Source organism: Lissotriton vulgaris, chromosome 3_1 (assembly GCF_964263255.1).
Source record: "Lissotriton vulgaris chromosome 3_1, aLisVul1.2, whole genome shotgun sequence".
In the NCBI taxonomy this organism is placed as follows: domain Eukaryota; kingdom Metazoa; phylum Chordata; class Amphibia; order Caudata; family Salamandridae; genus Lissotriton; species Lissotriton vulgaris.
This window is the reverse complement of record NC_141689.1, coordinates 1,893,524,901-1,893,545,649: the sequence shown is the minus strand read 5'-3', so window position 1 is coordinate 1,893,545,649 and position 20,749 is coordinate 1,893,524,901. Positions and strand designations below refer to the sequence as shown.

Sequence of the window (20,749 nt, the reverse complement as noted above, 5' to 3'; positions counted from 1 at the left end):
AAGGATGGCGCATGAGTTGAGCTAACACAATATTCAAGTGCCAGGATGGAGGTGGCCTACGTACTGGTGGAAACATGCGGAATAAACCTTTAAAGAATTGCTGGATAATTCTTGAGGAATATAGTGAATTCTTACCGTCCTGTCGGTATCTGGATATTGCCGCTAAAAACACTTTGAGTGTAGAGTGCGCCAAGCCCGATTTAGCAAGATGTAAAAAGAAGGGCAACATTTTGTCTGGTTCAGCATGTATAGGATGTAAACCCATAGTCTTGCACCAAGCACAAAAACGCTTCCATTTAAGCCTGTAAGTTCTGTTCGTAGAAGGTGCCCTAGCATTGTTCAGGACTTCCTGACAGTCCTGAGGAATGTTCAAATGTGCGAACTCATGGTGTTGAGGAGCCAAGCTGACAATTTTAGAGAATGAGGGTCTGGATGATATATTTTGCCGTCCTGAATTGTCAGAAGATCCGGAATTTGAGGCAGCTGAACTGGTTCGCACTCTGAGAGGAGAAGAAGCTGTGTGAACCAGTATTGTCTGGGCCACCGTGGAGCAATTAGAATCAGACGACACGGTTGTCTCCTCATTTTCTTGATGACCTTGGGAATTAGAGGAATCGGAGGGAAGGCGTAGGCAAAGATTTGTTCCCAGTTCATTGAGAGAGCGTCCCCGCAAGATTCCTTGTGGGGAATCCAGCTCGCGAAATGGATGCATTTCTTGTTGTGGTAGGTCGCGAATAGATCTAGATCGGGGCGACCCCATCTCTGGAAAATTTGATCCAGTGCTGGCTGATGCAGTTCCCACTCGTGAGTGCTGCATTTGGATCTGCTTAGGGAATCTGCTAGTACATTGGCTACTCCCGGGACATGCACTGCTGCCAAGTTGATGTTGTGTGCCAGGGCCCAATTCCAGATTTCTTGAGCTTGCTGAGACAAACGGGCTGATCTTGTGCCCCCCTGTTTGTTCAGGTAATGCATGCTCGTCGTGTTGTCTGTTCGGATCAACACGGACGAGTTTGACAGAGTCGCTTGAAATGATTTGAGTGCGAGGAAAATGGCCCTCAACTCCAATAAATTGATGTGCCATGTCTTTTGCTGTGTGTTCCATTTGCCACTGATTGTCATCCCTTGAAGGTGAGCGCCCCAACCTTCCAGCGAGGCATCCGTGGTTACGATGAAACTGGGGACTTCTGCTAGAAAGGCGCAGCCTACTTGCAGGTTGCGTTCTTGAGTCCACCACAGAATTGCTTGTTTCATTCGAGGCGTTAAGACGATGACATCTTCGAAGGAACCGGATATTTGCACCCATTGATGGCCGAGTTCTTCTTGGAGTGGTCTCATCCTCAGACGACAGTTCGGGGATAGGAGGATGCACGATGACAACATCCCTAGGAAAGACTTGAATCTTCGAACTAAAACGCACTTTTTTCTGAGGAGTGCCCTCGCCAGTTCCTGGATCTTTGCTTGTCTTTCGTTTGAAATGAAGACTTGAGCTTTTTTGGAATCCAGAGTCGCTCCCAGGAAAGACGTCCTCTGAGACGGTGTTAGGTCCGATTTTTTGAAGTTTATTGAGAAACCTAACTTTTGAAACAGGCAAAGGCATGTCTGGATATGACTGCTTGCGGTGGCATAGGAATTGGCCTTGATAAGGCAGTCGTCCAGATATGGGTAAATCTGGACACCCTGCAACCGTAAGTGGGCCGCCACCGGTGCCAACATCTTTGTGAATACCCTCGGGGCTGAACGTAGCCCGAAGGGAAGGACCTTGAACTGAAAGTCCCTGCCAGCCACTCTGAATCTTAGGAACTTCCTGTGCCTGGGGAAGATGGGTACGTGGAAGTAAGCATCCTGAAGGTCCAGGGTTGCCATGTGGTCGCCTTCCGTCAGAAACTGGAGGATCTCTTGGAGTGACAACATTCTGAAAGTCAACTTCTTGATAAATTTGTTGAGGGCACGCAAATCGAGGATGGGGCGCCATTCCCCCGATTTCTTGCGTATCAAGAAAAAACGAGAGTAAAATCCTTTTCCTCTCTGATGTTGTGGTACTTTCTCGATTGCCCCTTTCCGAATCATTGCATTGATTTGGACGAACAGCTCCCTGAGATGTGCTGGGGGTGGTCCTTTTGGGGGCGAATTTGGAGGGGTCTTTACAAATTCCAATATGTGACCTTTTGAGATTACATCCAAGACCCATCTGTCTGTTGTAATATTGGACCATTGAGAGTAATGCAGGGATATTCTTCCACCAATTTGTGGCTGGCGTAGGCAAAGTGGCGGCAGGACGCTTTTCTCACTTCTTGTTGGCGTTGTCTCTACCCCAATAGGTAGTTTTACCTCGGGACTGTGTATAATTACTCCGTCTTTGGCCATAAGGTTGTTGCTTGTAAGGCTGGTACCTTTGGTTGCTTTGGTTGTTCGAATATGGGCGTTGCTGGTAATAACCTCCTCTGCTGGAGAAGTTACCCCTTCCTTTTGCACCACGAAAGGAAGATTTACGGTACTGCAGAGTACCTAATGAACGTGCGGTTTCCGTATCCTTCTTAATGGACTGTAAGGCTTCGTCCACATGTGTGCCAAAAAGGAATTCGCCGTCATAAGCCATATTTAAAACCTTGGCTTGTACCTCTTGTCTAAAGGACGTAGATTTTAACCATCCCTCTCTTCTGAGCACTGCAGCTCCTGCTAATTGTCTAAATCCTGTGGCCGCCACGTCCACTGCTGCGTCGATAATTTCAGACGAAGCACATTCGCCTTCTTGTAAAATCTTGGTGGCCTCAGAGCGGTCTGGCTCAGGCAGTTTCTGGATGTATGGCGATATGTCAGACCACATTTGTCTGTCATATCTACCGAGAATTGCTAACGAATTAGCAGCTCTAACAGTGGTGGCCGCAATAGTAGATACCTTTTTACCAATGGTATCGAGGCGTCTTCCGTCTCTGTCCGTTGGAATGGAGATCTGAGTTGAGGGGTTCCTAGCCCTCTTTTGAGCTGCCTGCGCAATGACTGAGTCCGTTTTTGCCTGGCCGATGAGACAAGCAGGTGAAGAGGCGGGCGCCCTATATTTCTTGTCTACTCGCGGCAATACCGCAGGAGAAGAGTTTGGCGTGGCCATTATCTTAAGCCCCTCCTTCCAGATAAAGTCTATAATGGGAATAGACCAACTTTGCTTCTGAGATAAAGTTTTAAAATCGTACAGAAAGCATTCATCTTGCTTTGCTTCCATTGAAATTAGAAATCTTTTAGTAGCCTTGTCCATAATTCTATGGAAGTTCGCTATATCCACCGGTGGTGACTCAGCCTTTGGTTGTTCATCTGGGGATGGCGTATCTGCCTGATAGTCTTCATACTCCGACGAGTCCGATTTATTCAATTCCCCTTCCTCATGGGTGTCCTCATCAGAATTGTCATCCTCCTGTTGGTGGTGGGATAATGGTGTGGTAGGTCGGGTATTCTGTGCCTCTTCTGATCTACCAGCCCTTGCACCTAGACTCACTTGAGGCTGTGGGGAGGTAATATGAGATTCGCCCGACTCCGAAGGTGGGAAGCGGCGATAATAATCACTCAGCATATATTGCAGATTCTCAAAAAGTTCCATTGGCATCTGCATCCCTGGCGCAGGTGTGTTCACCAATGTAGGTGCCTGAATTTGCTGTTCCTCTTCCTCTTGATCTTTAACCTGTATCAGTAAGTCAGAAGGACTCTCAGCCGCTTGGAACATGTCATCACCAGATTCTTCCTCAGAATCTAATAGCCTGTCTGGCATTTGGAGTGGCGACAATGGCGTGGATTGAGATGACCTTTTTTGCAATAAAGCTGCAGTTGTGGCTGGAGATGGAAGAGGTATGGCAGTGCTTCTTGCTGACCATACTTGCAGGTCTGTACAAGACGACAATTTTGATGTGGGTGGATTGTCTTGTAATTGTGGTAAATCCGAGCCCTGTGTCGTCGCCTTGGACGTTGAAGACAATGGCTCTTTCAATTTCAGAGGCGGTGTTATTTTCGTCGACGTGGTGGATTTCGTCGTCGACGAGGGAACCGTCGACGGAGCAGTCTTCATCGTCGACGGGGCCGTCGACGGGGCCGTCGACAAGACAATCTTCACCTTCGTCGACGACGCTCTCGTCGACGCGTCCGTCGACGGGGTCTTTTTCGTCGTCGATGGGTCCGTCGACGATATCTTCGTCGACGATGGCGTCGACGACGGCAAGGTCTTCTTCGTCGACGGAGCAGCCGTCGACGACGACGAGGGTTTCTTCGTCGACTGTTTCATTTTTGTCGATGTCTGATCGTCGACGAGAGGTGTGATAATCATCGTCGACGAGATGGGACGAATCTGAACATGAACAAAAGTTGGAGAGGAGGCTGAGGACATCACCATAGTCGATTTTGGTGAGGAGAAAGTCAAAGTAGAAGTCATGGCAGAGGCAGCCTGACTGGAAATCGGCAGCGTTGTTGGTGCCTTAGTTTCAGGTCTCACAGGAGACACCAAAGACTCCGTTCTTTTTAAGCTTGGAAGCTTAACAGACTTCTCTGAGGATTTCTGAGCCTTAGAAGTTGAAGGCTCCCCAGCCTGTGGGGCGATCTGGTGTTTCGCCACCTTAGCTTTAGGAGTAGGCACAGCACTCTCAGCCCTCCTTTTCTTTGACCCCTTAGTAGACTCTGAGGCGAAACTTCCTACCTCAGACATCCTTGTCTTTTATCCGCTGCAGCCACAGCAGCAGGCGACCCTCTCTGTCCCTGAGGGTTTTAGGAGGAAATTTGCGACAAATTTTACACTCCTTAGCCTGATGGTCAGGGTACAAACAGTAGATGCAGCGAGTGTGTGGATCTTCTTTAAACAGTCTCGCTTTTCCACACGAGTCACAGGCCCTGAACAGGGACTTAGAAGTAGACATTGTAGAAGAAAGAAACTTTACCAAAGAGAAGAAATGAGCAGAGCTCAGAGGGACTCCCTATCACACGACGTGCGGTAAAAAATCTGAGAGCCTGGGTCTCTGGGGAGAGCATTCTGGTGGGAGCTGTGGCCTGATTGGCTGCAGTTTGGTCCATACATAATGACCTGGATAGGTTCTAATGTGGAAGTTTTATTTACTGTAGCTGGGGCTACTTTACTTCCTGGTTGGGTATATTGTTATTTATTATGTACTAAGGGTATATTTTACTACTTTTTTATGTACTGTGGGCTCCCACTCCGACGACGGGGAATGATTCAGGCATGTGAATCTATGAAAGACACCCCTAATACTGGAGAATCCGAACTCAACTAACGAGAATGGCAAGAAAAAGCATGCAAGAAGAGCAGCATTCTGTGGATGGAGGCTTCTGCAGTGCACCCAACGGCAGCAACTAGACCTCACCACCATGCAATGCAAGGAGTCCTGCAGAAGCTTTGCTCCTGTAAGATTCAATCTGCTGGACTTCCATGACCAAAGCGACAGACGGAACAAAACTACAGAACCAAAATGTCTTTGCAATGGTGCTTCATTTGAAAACACTGCCCACATTCTGTTACAATGTGGATGGTATTCAAAGTGTAGAAAACACGCCTAGAGACAATGGCAAGATGAACATATGTGAAAGACCAAAAAAGAACACTGTTATTGCTTCTGCTGGATCACGACCCCAAAATCACGCTGAAAGTTGCAGTTTTTCCAAAGTGAGCTGGGGAAATCTGGAAGAACAAAATCTCACTGCCAGCTTCATCCCCAAAAGTAAAATCAGGAAGATTAAAAAATTCAGACTCTCATCAAGAAGTATTTCATGACCACTGGTACATGTACGATAAGAAAGCAGCGTCAAAACATCAAACCAAAAATAAACCTTGCCTCCAGCTGCGAACAAGGAAAACGAGATCCACCAAGCAAATGAACTGGACAAAGGAACTTGTCACTGACTTGAGGTGACAGACAGGCACCCTCAACTGCCACTATCACTGCATAGGTTCTGTATTACCCCACAATCATATGCGATCACAACTGCGCAAACAATGCCATGGCATGACAAAGAAAATGTGGCAATATAAATGACAATGGAATACAGGACTTAGACTTAAACTGATACCTTCTCTGCATGGAGTTCTATAACCCCCCTCTCCCAATTCTGAATGCTATCCTCCACACCCTTCTCAATTTTCCAGTTTATGGGAAATTGATTCCCCTCACACTGATCCATCCTTATCCATCCTTCCTATTCATTTACTCCTCACATCTACTAATAAGTGTTTTTAAAGTTTAAATGCAAAAATGCAATGGTCATATTCGGTAATAAATGACACAAAATGTATTTTTCATTTGACATGATTGTTAAAATCCATCACACTCCTTGTTATCATAACACTTCTAAATCATGATAAAAATATACAGCCGTCATGCTGCATACACAAATCAAGTAAAGGAAGGACAGTCTGGATGCACTCTTCTTTTATTGGAGTTATGCTCATAGAAACCGTGAGGAGGACTCTAGAATACCCCACAAAGTTTTTATCCTCTCTCGAATCAACCTGAAGTCTACAAGGTATGCCGGACTGGACCAGATATTCAAACAGCTAGATTCAAGCAATCTGCTGGCAGACCCTGCCATACGCAGAGCTCCACCCACATGCTCAATTACGACTTCCTTAGATGTAACAGCGGGTTAAAGACAAAGCTGTTCAGAGCTGCCTAAAATGGATGCATGCCTTTACTGGCACCTCATGGATTTCTCTATTGGAAAGCACTCTGACATGACTAAAGAGTGGCAAGAGCACAGTGTGGAAAGGAACCTTAAAAACGTATACGCAAATATGAAAAACTATGCGTCAGAAGCAGCTACAAAGTTGTCCGAGTGCATTAAAGTGGCTGCATACATTCCAATGGGGCAAACATGCGATAACAGTACAGGCAACTGAGCCTTCAGTGGTGTTGTCCCAAGGTCAAGGTATTCTGCTCCATTTCTGATGAGAAAGATCTTTTACGAAAGGGGGTCTCTGTGACTAGCATTTCCAAACGAGGGTCTTCTCTAGCTAGTGATAGCAGGGGAAGCCCAAACACACGATCACTGCAGAACAGCAGTTATAGCACTGAGGGCAAAGTGCTTAAAATAAGGCCAGCGCTTTCAAAGTTTAGGTGCTTTGGCACCTCACAAAATCTAGAAATAAATAAAACATGTGTCTTCATAATGCTAGGCACATTCATGTTATGTATTTCTGAGTATGGTCAAACGGGCCACACTACTGACATTCCACAGACTCCTTCTCCAAATTCAGTCTTCGGTAAAACGCCTTGACACTACTGCTTTAATAAGACTTTTCCATGCTGAGGAAAAGGTTTCCCTGTGAAATGGAGTACAGAGAGAATACCCTATCAGTACTGTAAAATGTTATAATTTTTTAAGACAAAAGTTTTATGGGGCAAAAGCTTACGCTGGTTGGTGCCTTACAATACAACGTAGGTCCCCTTTTTTTGCCACCTTAAAAGGTACTGCTTGTGGTCTTAAAAAATAGCAAACAAATGTGTGTCAATCTTTAAAAATGGATCCTCCTTGAGAACGCCCAGAACAAAATAGTTCCCTGTCCTGTCCAACATAGAAGACAATGCTTTCTAGGCCCGTACGCCTGGGTTGAGAATTCTTTGACTCCATGTTGTGAGCTGCAGTATGGCTAAGCCTGCTCTGCAGGACAGACCACAAGTTTGCTTTTAACCGCCCAGTTACAGAAAAATGACAATCACTGCATGCAGATGTATCACAAAGTTTCAAATTGCATGAGCTAATTCAACAATTATTCGCCAGACAGTCGGCTCCATATACAAGACAACACAACTGCTCTCACTCACTGACTGGTCATCAAAGTGCTATGACTTGCAAACAGCAATACCAGTGAGAATTAGCAAACCTGAATAATATAATGCAAGAACCCACTGTGTCACCGATGCTAAACTTTTTTACATTAGCGAGGTGTTGTCAAAACACATCTGCGAAGCACCAGTATGACTATTCCAGGCAGGAGACGGCGGCCGTCTGGGCACTGTGCAGTTCCCTACACTCTTCTTCCCACCCTTAACGTGGACACTGCTGTTCAAAATTAACCAAGACCAATGGCTTCTTACGCCAGCGGGGAACTAGACCATTAGCACACCACCACACACTGCGCAGGCAGGTTCATTCAGATTCCAAGGGCACCTCACTCCTCACAAGTCAATCGCTAGAACATGAATGGTTTTCTCCGTTCAACAAAATGAAGAGGATGTGGAGTAACGGCCAGAGCTGCCGGCTATATAACTGGAGAACTAGGTTTGAGTCTCAGTGTCGCCACAACATCCTTTGATTCTGGGAAAATCATTTAATATCCCCGTGCCCACCAAAAATGAATGTGTCATTGTGTGTTGTAACTGGTGCTCATTTAAAGCGCTCCAATACCTTTGGGTAGAGTTTGTGCTATAAAAAAAATAATGACATGTCACAACACTTAGTGGGCAGCGAGGCTGCTTTACAAACCACCCCTGATGGTCAGTGTTAAATTATTTTCCTGTATTCACATAGCTCTCCATACTGCCCAGAGGGATCCAAGCAATGATGGCCATTTCACTTGCAAAGCCAGGTTGAAAATCCAAGATAGATTCACAGTGGCCGAAGGCGAAAACTTCTGGGAGCTTACAGGTAGTACTTCAGTGTACACTAGAGATGGCGCTTGGTATTGTGTGTATATGCGTGAAGATTATTATTATTTTTTTTACATGTGTGAACTGAGGCGTGGGACAAGGGGCACACCGAAGTCTCCAGGATCACACCATTTTTGAGAAGAGAATAAGCAGTGAAGTCAGTTGTCCTGGTTCCACTGTCAACAAGTTAGCCACCAGCAAACATCCCTCACATTTAGTGAATCCATATGTACAAGTGACAATGTCACGTGCGCGCGTACACACACACACACACACTAACCCTCCTCTTACACCAACAACCATCAATCTGTAAACAATGGGCTGCTAACAAGTGTCACTTCCAGGGCGTAACCCATCATGCAAATGCGGTGCTCCCTCAGTCAGCGTGGAAGGCCCCCTCCCACTGCCCGTGATAACTCCGTGACGGATCCAGCCTCTGTCCCCCGCGGCCCTCCCGGTGGCACAGCGCACTCCCCGCGGAGCGAGGAAAGCTCCCGTGCCCGGATGCTTCAAAGAAGCCGCGCCGGTACTGACGGAGGCGCCGGCACCGCAGTCAGGGCTCTGCGGGACGGGGGTAGGCCGTCTCCGGGCCCCCCGCCGCTGGTGCAGAGCCCGGGTCTGGGCACACCGGGAGCCAGCAGGCGGCAGTGGCACACAGGAGCCCCCGCGGCCGCATTCCTCCGCGGCGCTTCAGGCCTCTGCCCGCCGGAATGTCAGCCCGGGCCTGGAATGTGCAGGCTTCGGAGGCTGCCAGGAAACAGTGCGCCCATTATAAGAACCCCGACACTGCACAGCGCCCTCGCGGCCCCTCAAATCCAGCTCCACAACAGGGTCCCCTTATTCTCAGGCATGCCCCAAACACTCAAATGCCAAATGAATAAAACGCAAATCCACCGGCATTCTCTGGGTTCTTCAGGAAGCCGCGCATGCTGCATTAACGTGGGCCCCTCAAACGGCTGCAAATGAAACCGGAATGGTGCGATGAACATGTATGTATGGGTCAGAAGTGTGAAATCTACCGCCCTCTCATTGCTCTCAATGAAACCCCACAAAAACACACACTGGTTCTATTTAAATCTTGGGAACGTTTTATTTTTTCGCTTCACTTTTTGCAGGAAGGAAAAAAACATTTTAATCCAGGGCATACCTTTCAACTCCGCTTCATCTGGAGGGTGCCCCCCTCAGCAGTCACCCACACTCCTCAAACCAACAACTCACCCACCCCAGCCACACTTTGCCGTGTCAACCCTTTCAGTGCAGCTGCGTACCTTGCTTTTATGCTAGGAGGAATCCTTCACTGCTGTTACCTATTCTATGCCTGAAAGAACATCACACCCACTGCAGGACGTGCAGTAGACTGCTCTATTGCTTGCTATACTGCCTCTGTTCTGTCTGTAAGGGAGGCCTGCAACGATTCTGCCTAGGTTTACCAGCTGCGTGCAGAAGAAACTAAATGCTACTGGCTGTGCTCTAACTGTTTTGTGGCCTGTACCACTCACTGGACATCGCGTTTTCACAAAACAAACCTCAGTACTGTTGGCTTTGGAGGTGTTTATTAATCTCAGTCCAGGTTTAATGGCTACAACGTAAATAAAAAATGAAGCCACAGACACATAGAGGATCATTCCAGTGCTAACAGCTGTCAGCCAAATTCCTAAAGTTGCCGCCCTGCTGCCAACCAAACCAGAACATGACAGGTCACCAGAGATTTTAACTTCAATTTGTCGGGTCTTTAATGATCAGAGTCGAATACAAGGAAACCAGTCTAAGTGCCTAAAGGCAAGAAGGTTTGAGCAGGCACTCTACAGGCTTTGTCATACTGTTGGCAAGTATTATGCACCTAATGTTTGGATTCTGTCACGCATGGGCGCACTTATTTGAAGCACAAACCAATAACAGGGATTATTCGATAGTAAAGTGTGTGAACTTCCTTTCAAAGGGGATTCAAATCACATGTATGGTTTGTGGAGGCTCCTAAAAAAGGCAGCAGACACCCATTTCCAGAACTCCAGTGAGAGTTAGGGGCTTATCCCTGGGAACATTCGAACTCAAACATATTTATTTTTCCCTCACAAGCATAATAATAAAAACATAGCTACAACTAAGTCAAATATCGTGTTTGGGCAAACCAGCTTCTAGATCTCTTAAAGTACATCAACTCATACATGTAAACATGTATATAATGAGCTACTTTTTAAACAAAAAAAAAACCAAGATAGGCTAATCACCTCTGTCAAAACACTTAAATAGCCCACCTCAAGCCCATACCACATTATAGGATACTGAAGGCAACTAATTCTGTCTATGGGGGGAAAATGTCTATTTTTGAACTATTTGCATTGGTCTCCATTAATACAAGTATATACATATATCATGGTGCATGTTTTTTGCTGCCCCTTTTTAGGTCTCGCTTGTGCAACATTTTGTTCAACAAGATGCTTGCACCTCACCCATTACTTACTTACTTGGATGGCACTGTGCGCTAATCCTATGCTTAAAACCTTTTCTAGAAAATAGGCATTTGAGGCGAGCAGATTCAGAGTGTCGCTGATGGTGCAGGGTGCTCTATATTGGAGCGTCTCTCCACCTATATTTGGGAACTACCCATCCTATTTTTCATAATTTATTCAGCACTCGAAGCCTGAAAGGGTATTATTTTTAAATAAATATATATATACATATATATCTATTTATTTATATAAATATATACATATACATACACAGAGACTGTTTCTACATATACTCCCTACACCTCTATAGGTGAATCATTACCTATTTGCTCTATATGCTGTTCTTGGCTGCTGTTTGCTTTCTAGGCCCTCTCCGATTTGTGACAAGCTGGACCAGGAAACGTTTGCAGCCATTATGTGACAAGAAACTTGCAATGCCTCTGCAGCAGCTCCATTTAAAGGGGTAAGTTCAGCCACACAGTTCCTTAACGGGGGTGGGTTATTATGGTTATAGTGCGATCTCTCACTTTAGGAGCAGGACTTCTTAACATTGCATGGAATGGTGTATGTTGGCAGCTGATAGTCCACTCATAGGACAGCTATGTGAAAATATCCTGTGGCACTAGAGGCAATATTGTATAGTTTTGCAATACTCTGAGGCACCAATGGCATTGTTGTGTGACCTAATAAACTATGGCACATGAATGACTACCGTGTGGCACAGATGGCAATCTTGTTTAACCGCATGCGCGCTAGCGGAATTCCGCTCGCACGCTGGGTTTTTAAAAAACGCACTTTACGTGACGAGCTGGGCTCGTCATCAGCGTGCGAGGAGGCTACGCCATGACGAGCCCAGCTCGTCATCAGCGTCGAAGGGGTTAAGCTGATGGGCAATATGTCATGCTACTGGTAGGGAAACGTGCAATGTTAGGATATTGCATACTCATGGACAAAATTAAATGCAATGTCAATCAATATTATATCATAATAATGGTCTTGTTCTCCAAATAGAATTACACTCAAAGTGTGCAAGTGTCATCCCTATTATTTTGTAAACTTCTTTTGGCAAGTCATGGAGGTGATATAAGGTCATCTCTTTCTGAGAAAAAGAAATGGATAAAAAGAGAACTACTTGTGCTGACTTTGGCAGAGTTGGTGATCCGAATTTCACGCTACCCACATTTGGAAACTGGTGTCAGAAATGCTAGTGTACATATTGTTTGCAATACATGGTGGTGGCGGGTGGTGTGCATTTCAAGGCCACACACGGAGGCAGTACAGGGGTCAAAGAAGACATTACTTCTTACTGCCCTATATTCAGACTTTGCTGTGCGCAGCGTTCTGTGTGTCCTGAAGCAGAGGTCACAGCAGAAATGTACAGATGCCACCTTATAGCTTCCTCTGTCGCACACAGAGCCTTAGCAACAACTCTCACACACATACATACAGCAGCAGCTGTAAAGCATGCTCTCAGCGCAAGAAGCTATGAACAAGCTGGAGCCGACCACACAGATCACACTACAACCAAATCTCTCCGGCAACTGCATGGCAACAGAAGAGAGACCTCTGGTCTGCTTTTGCCAAGATGGCGACCTCAGCAGCTCAACCATTTGCTTCACTTAAGAGTCACCACAATCCTGGTCTGATAAATGCAAACATTCGGTTACCCTCGTGCTAAGTAGAGCATTCGTTTGCATATCTCATCAATTATATGTTTCTCCAAGGTGACCAGGATTTTTTTGCAAGCATGTTTTTTAATGAAAATGCTTTAATTCAAATCACCTTTTCGCTGGTGCGCAAAATAATGCCTTCATTGTATACTTCACAGTTTTCGTGATCGGTTGCCATGCCAAGTATGAGAGCACTCTACACCTCTGGTGTCAGACAGACGTCATCACCGAAACATGGCTGGTACAACTAAAGTTGTTTGGTACATACTGGCAAAGTAATTGGGGCCTACGTGTGATTTTTAACTCTGTTAAAACACTTTTTTTCACTGACCATAAATCAGCAAGAAATGTCATTCACATAAAACCGCGCATGCTTATTTAGGGCAAGTAAGGTTCGGTCGCCTTTATACCACAACGAATAAAAAGCAGACAGAAACGTACGTGAGTGCTTCGAGACTTCATCAAAAGGGAAGGTTCCACCGCCTTCCTTCGAACACGGACTTAGACTCGCCAAAGATTCATTCTAATTACACTTTTCAACAGATTTCGGCATTCTTTATAAAAATACATTGACAGTGACACTTTAGTTCAATTTAAGGATAAAATCAGACACAATCAATGCAAACAAACACTACAATTCTTCAGAAGTTGTGCTGAGCTAACAAAGCACCGCACGCACCGCGCGGAGTCAGCTGCCACCCTTACCGAGCGTGCACGGGCAGGAGCGGCCATGCTCGGGCGGACTGCCGGGGCCAGAGTTTCAGGTTCCACAGCCCGCCGCCTCGACATGCTCTCTCTCCCTCGGGCTCCAGCAGCAGCGCATGGGGACGGGGCTCCCCTCGGTGGGTTCCCTCTCTACTAGGCGCGGACCCCCGGTCTGTCACTTCGAATCTCCCGCTGCGGTCCCCTGGTGCGCGCGGGGCCAGCTCTGCCGGGGAATGTTCACTTCCTGCTGCTGGGAAGGACCCACCCCCGCTGGCGGCGGAGCCGAGCCGCACGTGGGACCCGGGCACCGCTTCCGCATACCTCGGCTGCCTCAGACAGCTGGTGTGCATCATCACCCCCCCCCCCCTCCTTTTATCAGTCATTCTCCCACAACGCGGATAAATTGGGCAATTTACCATATCTGATCCCACTCCCTCCCAAGGTCAGGCCTTGCCAACTGTTCCCAGCCTCTTCCCTGCTGACGGCCAACTTGACAGTGTCCACACAACGTTCAGGAGGAATGTGATCTCACACAACTTCACAATCAGCAGCAGGGACAGGGACCAGCAGCCTGGTTAGTTGTGGGCTGGCCAGCACCCAACCAGGAGTCGGGATAAACTTAATTAAAACTTATTCAAAAATAGCCAGTTCTTAGCCTTAGTTTGTAAACGAATAAGTTAGTGGGCCAAATGTTTTGCTCAGAAGCCCGTGGCTGGCACTATCAAACGTTGGGGTGCGCAGATTTGATCAGTGCTTAATTTGCAAAAAAAAATAAGTGTCTGGGCCCTCATCAGGAGGCCACCGCAGTGTGCATCACACATTGCCACTGTACTTCCACAACTATTAACCCGTTGCGTGCGAGCACTACCTCTGGGGTGCTGCGCACGACCAACGGCCGACGCAACCCCGCCCACTGCGTAGCACGCCCGCACCGCGACAGACATTCCAAGGCGGTAAACGGGTTAACCATCACACTGCTACATGTGTGACAATTCAGACTGCTCGAGGCCACCAAAGCTTTAAGAATTGCTTGGGTGGCAGGTATTCGTTGTTTTTAATCTATATTACCAAACAACTGTTTTTCTGCAGATCTCTAACTTGTTTACTGCGGCCCCGATTTTCCAGCAGTGCGGCACTTCCGCAAAACGGGCAGGGCCGTGTCGGCCATTGGCCGACGGCAGCACTGGGGAGGTAGTGCTGCCGTCGGCCAATGGCCGACGGCAGCAAGGAAGGGGTTAAATTGCACAAACAGTGCTCCTATGTGGCAGCCGTCATAAGTGCAGTTACAGCAATTAAGCACCGGTGCTGAGCACTGGAAACCACCGGCTCAAATGAAGCACTGGTCTTGATTCCACAACATTCCTCTTTCAGCCACCACCAGACTCTCCTTGCCCCTTTATCACACTCTTTCAGGTTCTTTTTCCACCTTTCGCTTACCCCTCCTTTCCCGATTTCATGCTTCCCTCTCTCTTGCTCTGGGTCAATGTATGATAAGGAAAAATAAGTGGTAGTCCAAAACAAGCACTGGCATAGCTAATAGGCCTCACTTCATGGACATTATAAGTGTTTAGCCAGACCTATTGGGCTTTGCCAATGTCTTAAAGCTATGTTATAGAGCCCTGTGGCTGCTGTGCAATGCTGGCAACTTGGACAGACACTAGGAGAGAATCAACAGATACTGTGTGCAGGGGGCAGACTGAGGTGGTCCTGAGTGATGCCCGAGATGGCGGTGTAGAGGTGCTGGTGCGGAGGTGATGCTGAGTGATAATGAGGTTGTGCAGAGTGATGCTGTGGTACCTAGTGATGCTGAGGTGGTGGTGCTGCACTGGTGCTCATGTGAGTGCTCAGTGATTTTGAGTTGGTGCTGCGCGGATGCTGAAGTGGTGCTGCGCTGATGCCGAAGTGGTGCTGCCCTTATGCTGAATTGCTGAATTGCTGTTGAGGTGGGGCTGCACTGGTGTTGGTGCACTGATGAGGAGATTGTGTTGTGCTGTGCTGATGCTAAGATGGTGCTTTGCTGATGTTGAGGTGGGGCTGCGCTGCTGCGGAGGTGGTGCTGCACTGGTGTAGGTGCACTGATGAGGAAATGGTGCTGTGCTGATGCCCAGATGGTGCTCAAGTGATGCAAATCCGAAACTATCCTGGTTTTAACTTTTGTAACTTTGTAATTTTGTACTTTGGTTTCAATGTAATGGTTTTGAGTAACCAAACAAAGTATTGATTCATTCATTCATTCATTCATTCATTCATTCATTCATTCATTCATGGTGCTCAAGTGATGCTGAGGTAGTGGTGGTGGGGCTCTGGTGCTGAGATGGTGCTGATGCGGAGGTGATACTGCGCTGATGCGGAGGTGTGCTGTGCTGGTGCTGAGGTGGTGGTGGTGTCCTTGTGAGGAGGTGGTGCTCAAGTGGTGAGGAGGTGGTGCTCAGGTGGTGAGGAGTGATACTGAGGTGGTGCAGAGTGATGCTCTGGTGGTGCTCAGGTGATGCTGTGCTTATGCCGAGATTGTGTTCAAGTGATGCGGAGGTGGTGGTGGTGGGGCACTGGTGCTGAGGTGGTGCTGTGCTCAGGTGATACTGCACTGATGCGGAGGTGTGCTGCGCTGATGCTGTGCTGGTGCTGAGGTGGTGCTGGTGTCCTTGTGAGGAGGTGGTATTCAGGTGGTGAGGAGTGATACTGAGGTGGTGCAGAGTGATGGTCTGGTGGTGCTCAGGTAATGCTGTGCTGGTGACCAGGTGGTGCTGAGTGATGCAGAGTTGGTGCTAAAGTGATGCTGCATTGTGTGATGTTGGGGACTTCTTAGGTGTAAAATAGCCTCTCATGCAGTGAAATTCAAGCACTTGTCAGGAAGTGGAATGATTCACCAAACAGCCAATGTCATGACGACTGTCTGATGTATGTGATGGGCACGTCTCAACCAATGACTAGTGGCCGATCCTGATACGCCAATGGTTGAATCACACTCTGCGTATATTGTAAGCAGCAAGCCTTAACTGCACTGCCAACCTAGATCTAAAAACAAAATACGTACAAATGATTCCTACATTGACACCATTAATAGCTGTGCCTGTTCTAAATGAAGTGCACTGTCGTTTACGGGCTTAAAGCTAAAATTCACTATTGCTTTCACAGAATGCTAACACAGCAAGGCTTTTTCTTCTGGAGCTCCTCTGCCAATACATCCAGTTACTCTTATAAATAAGAACTCACTCATTCCCTTAATGACTAAACTTGGCAAATATAGGTCACCTCATGTCCTACTCCCTCTTCTTACCTGTTTCAGGCTTCTTTAACCAAATATTAATTGCCCATTCCTTGAAATATACCTCACTCAAACCTAAATTCTATATCCTTCATCCAAATTGGAATCTTATGGCCAGTTGGAGCTGTGGCTGATCCCCAAGAATTATGCTTGCAGCACCTGTATCCACCCACCAGACCCTCAGTAGCCCTTTAAACTGCAGAGGGGGCTTTCACTTCGGGTCAATTTTATTTTTGACAATCAAACAGTAACACATTTTTGTGACCCTTCTAGTTTTTTGCGATGTTAATATTTTCAAATACACTGCCATGTGTAACTAAAGAGGTGAATCCAGAGAGACCAAGGTGAGCCATGTGAAACAAGGATTGGAGGCAATGCCAGACAAGCTTGTCTGGCACTCCGCATTTACTCAGTGAGTTGTAGGCTATGGGGCTGTTTGCAAAATTAAATGGACAGTCAGGACCCAAACGAACAAGTAAATTCCCTTCGGAAACGCCTTATCTGCTAGAGACTATCTAGCTGCAGATTCCTTACCTTAGAATTATCTCCAGGCATCAGACTGGATCAGGAATTGATTCAGAAGCAGTACCACTGCGCGCCTGTAGGTGGTGTTGTTTGGCTCCCCTTGCATTCAATACCCTATTTATAGAGGGTCTTCTGCAGTGAGGGGCAGGTTTGACATTTGGCTATGATTGGAGGAAGTCAGACGAGAGTGGAAAACAGGAGGACACGTTTCCAGTGATGGGTAAAGAGGAAAGTGATCGAGGCATGGGGATGGGCTCTCAGGAGGTGGCACTGTGATGATGCAATACATTTGCAAAATCCAGTCTTGAGAATGGTATCTGCCTACCAACAGACAAGTTGGTTGTGGGAGGGAAAACGAGTTAGAAGTTGACCTCTCTAAACCCACTGTCCAGTTATCGGAAACTGATTGATGTGCACACGTTTACCAAGAGATATGATGTATTTGATTCTCTTAAGCAAAGTACCCAAATAAAAGAGCAAAGCAGTTTCTGCAGCCTCGCAAAGACATGTCACAGCACTCAGTTCTCTGGAAGTGCCAATGATACTATTCAACAACGTTCTATTCCTGCCCAGAGTTCACACTGTTCCTACTAAAATAAACCGCCACCCATGAGCTCGCCGCTTCCATATTTACTCTGCAATTACAATTAAAGTCTATTCTAGGGGTGCAGGCACACTGGAGCAGGCGAGAGCACGGGAGTGCTTCATGCCTCAGCAATGAAAGAACCCTTCACGTCAGAGGTGCCTAGAATTAAATGTAACACTAATCAATGGGGGCCCTATCTTGGTCTGTCCTGGGGGTGGTGTCAAAACGGAGTGCCTGTTTAGTAACGCGTGTTAACTGTGTGAAACCTCACCAGAGAGGCGTTTGGGAGAAGGCAGTGCTTCTAGGAAACTCGAAGCCTTGAAGCAGAGAATATGTGGAGACACTCCAAGTAGGAGCTACAGTGACTCCACTTACACAGGGATTCCCTCCACTTAATCGAGGCGCTAAATCCTTGTCGCAAGTGCATTGGTGCAAACACTGCAGCTTTTGATACAGGATAACGAGTACTGGCATGGAGTTGGAATCCTTTACATCCAAGTTCCAGCAGCTACATCCATGGCTGAACTAGTTTATGGGGAAGTCCAACTGTCCCAGATATGTCCCAGGGCAGTGTGTCATCAGTGGGACACACAGCCATGCTTGGCACAGACAGCGTTTGTTGTGCCATGCTGATCAGCAGCCTGCTGTGGGGCCGACGGAGGTTGGATGGTCCGCCCTTCCCCAACCGCATTCACACACAGTTCCAAACACCACACTTTGAGTATTCGTTTTGTCCAAAGGTTTTCCCTTTCTGGGAGCAGATATCAAAGTGGACAAAGATGGAAACTGCCACTTATCACCTTCAGACTCAACAACCCATCGGGGAAACAAAGATGCACTCTCATAACACTTCACAACATTGCCAGGAGATCTTAAAATATGTCACAAGCTTACCAAGAGATATGACGTGTCTGAATTTCCTAAGCTCTGAACATGTAATATGACATTTGTTTACCGCACAATACAAACTGAGTTGACATTTAATATAAGATGCTGATTACTACTCCACTACATTTTACCAATTTTATCAACCTTACAAGAACTAACTATTGAGTTACTAATGCCTTTCAGATTACATGCAGCCAAGGTATTTTACAGGATTGGAACTTGTGACCTGCAAGTAACACAAGGATATCTACAAACAATATTAAGCCACTGAACTACCTAATTGGGACACAGACCTGTGATCTCCATGTTACACACAGTGCTGTGCAGTAGACGGGAGTAACCCTGTATTTTTTTTTAATAAAATGAGACAAGCAGTGCTATGCAGCAAAGGCGTTAGCCCGCTGAGCTATCTTACCAGCATAATATTGAGACACAAAGACCTCGGCAACAGATGCATTAAAACTCTAAGCTATGTCAACGTTGGGTCTGTTTGCGTGTGACCAATACAGGAAGCCATTACAGCTTGACTATATAGCTTCTCGTTTTCATTTTAACTGAAGTCGGTAAAAACAGTGCATATGTACTAGCGGCTGATTGGGAATAACTCTACCTCCTTCCTTCCTCATAACCTCTTCAATCAAGAGTAAACAAAAACAAATAAAAATCCTTAGCAATGGTTAGTTTGCCTGAAGAAAACGTGCTTTATGGGAGAATGCTACTCTAAAGCTGTGTTTGCCTCTGGGCACTTTTTCACATGGGCGGTGCACAGTCACCCTGACGGCTAACTCTGGAAACCTTGAGAGTGCCAATGGAGAAGTACCACGAGGAATGCTGGGGGAAGATGTATTGAATCCACTGAAGACACTGCGGCCACAGATAAAAGAATTGCCCAAGTCAAGAAATAAATTATTTAACAAGTCAAAATCAAAGCAAAAGCAGGTGTCCAAATCAAACTCGTGAAGCTACTAGATTTGAATTAGGTAATACTAGTGCCAAACGCCATCCACGGGCGTTTCTTGCTGAATCAGGCGCCTGTAAATACAATGCCGATGACAAACATTATTTATTTATTTATTTATTTACTGACACTTATAAAGCGCGAACAATTACCCTTGGGTGTCTCGGCGCTAGACTGCAGTAATGTTATTCCATAGAGGTGCGGTATACAGAGGGTGTACTGTGTTTTTTCTAAACTGTAAGAGTGATGGACTGGCTTTGACGTGGGATGGTAGGGTATTCCAAATTTTGGGGGCCGCAACTAAGAAGCAGTGGTCGCCCCATGTGACTGTTCTGCTACGTGGGACCACTAATTGATTAAGTGATGCAGATCGTAGCTTTCTGGCTGGACAGTATGGTATTAGATGATCTTTAAGGAAACGAGGCCCCTGATCCTGCATTGCCTTATAGACTGTACACATAGCTTTAAACTTTATCCTATTCTGGATAGACAGCCAGTGGTAGGTCCTCAGAGTATCTGAGATGGGCGCGAATTTTGGTTTTTTGGACAGCAGGCGAGCGGCCGCATTCTGTACTGTCTGCAACTTTTTTGTGACTCTGGATTGTGCATTCAGGAAGAGTCCGTTGCAGTAGTCTAGTGAGCTTAAAACCAGTGACATGACCAGGGTCTTAGCGGCCGTGTCAGGCAGAAAAGGCAAAATTTTCCTTATCATTTTTAGTTTAAAATGGGCCGTGGACGCTACCTTATTGGCGTGAGCCATAAAGTTGAGCTGGTTGTCAAAGGTAACTCCTAGATTTCTCACCTTGGGGGTAGGACAAGGTGGAATGCCAAATGCTGATGGCCACCAAGTAGTCGGCCAGGATGGCAAAAGATTGCCAAAAATGACAACCTCTGTTTTCTCGGAATTGAGCTTCAGGCAGTTTCCTGCCATCCACTCACCGATAGCTGTCATGCCTCCTTGGAACCGTTCTGCCACCTCCTGTCCGTCACCCTTAATGGCCAACACCAACTGTGTGTCATCTGCGTATGAGGTTAGGCTCATCCCATGTGCTTTGATGACACTAGCAAG

The 20,749-nt window shown here is 46.6% G+C and overlaps 1 protein-coding gene across 14 annotated transcripts in view; it reads right to left on the bottom strand.

Moving 5' to 3' along the window:
• RAPGEF2 (Rap guanine nucleotide exchange factor 2) overlaps positions 1-20,749 on the bottom strand; it is a 924,668-nt gene that overhangs the window by 504,893 nt on the left and 399,026 nt on the right. The window contains exon 1 of one of the 14 annotated variants that reach the window (XM_086962377.1): positions 13,459-13,687. The exons of the other annotated variants lie outside the window; for them this stretch is intronic. The gene's annotated coding sequence lies outside the window, so the exon portion shown is untranslated. Of the gene's footprint in view, positions 1-13,458; positions 13,688-20,749 lie in introns of those variants that run through there. 14 annotated transcript variants of the gene reach the window in all.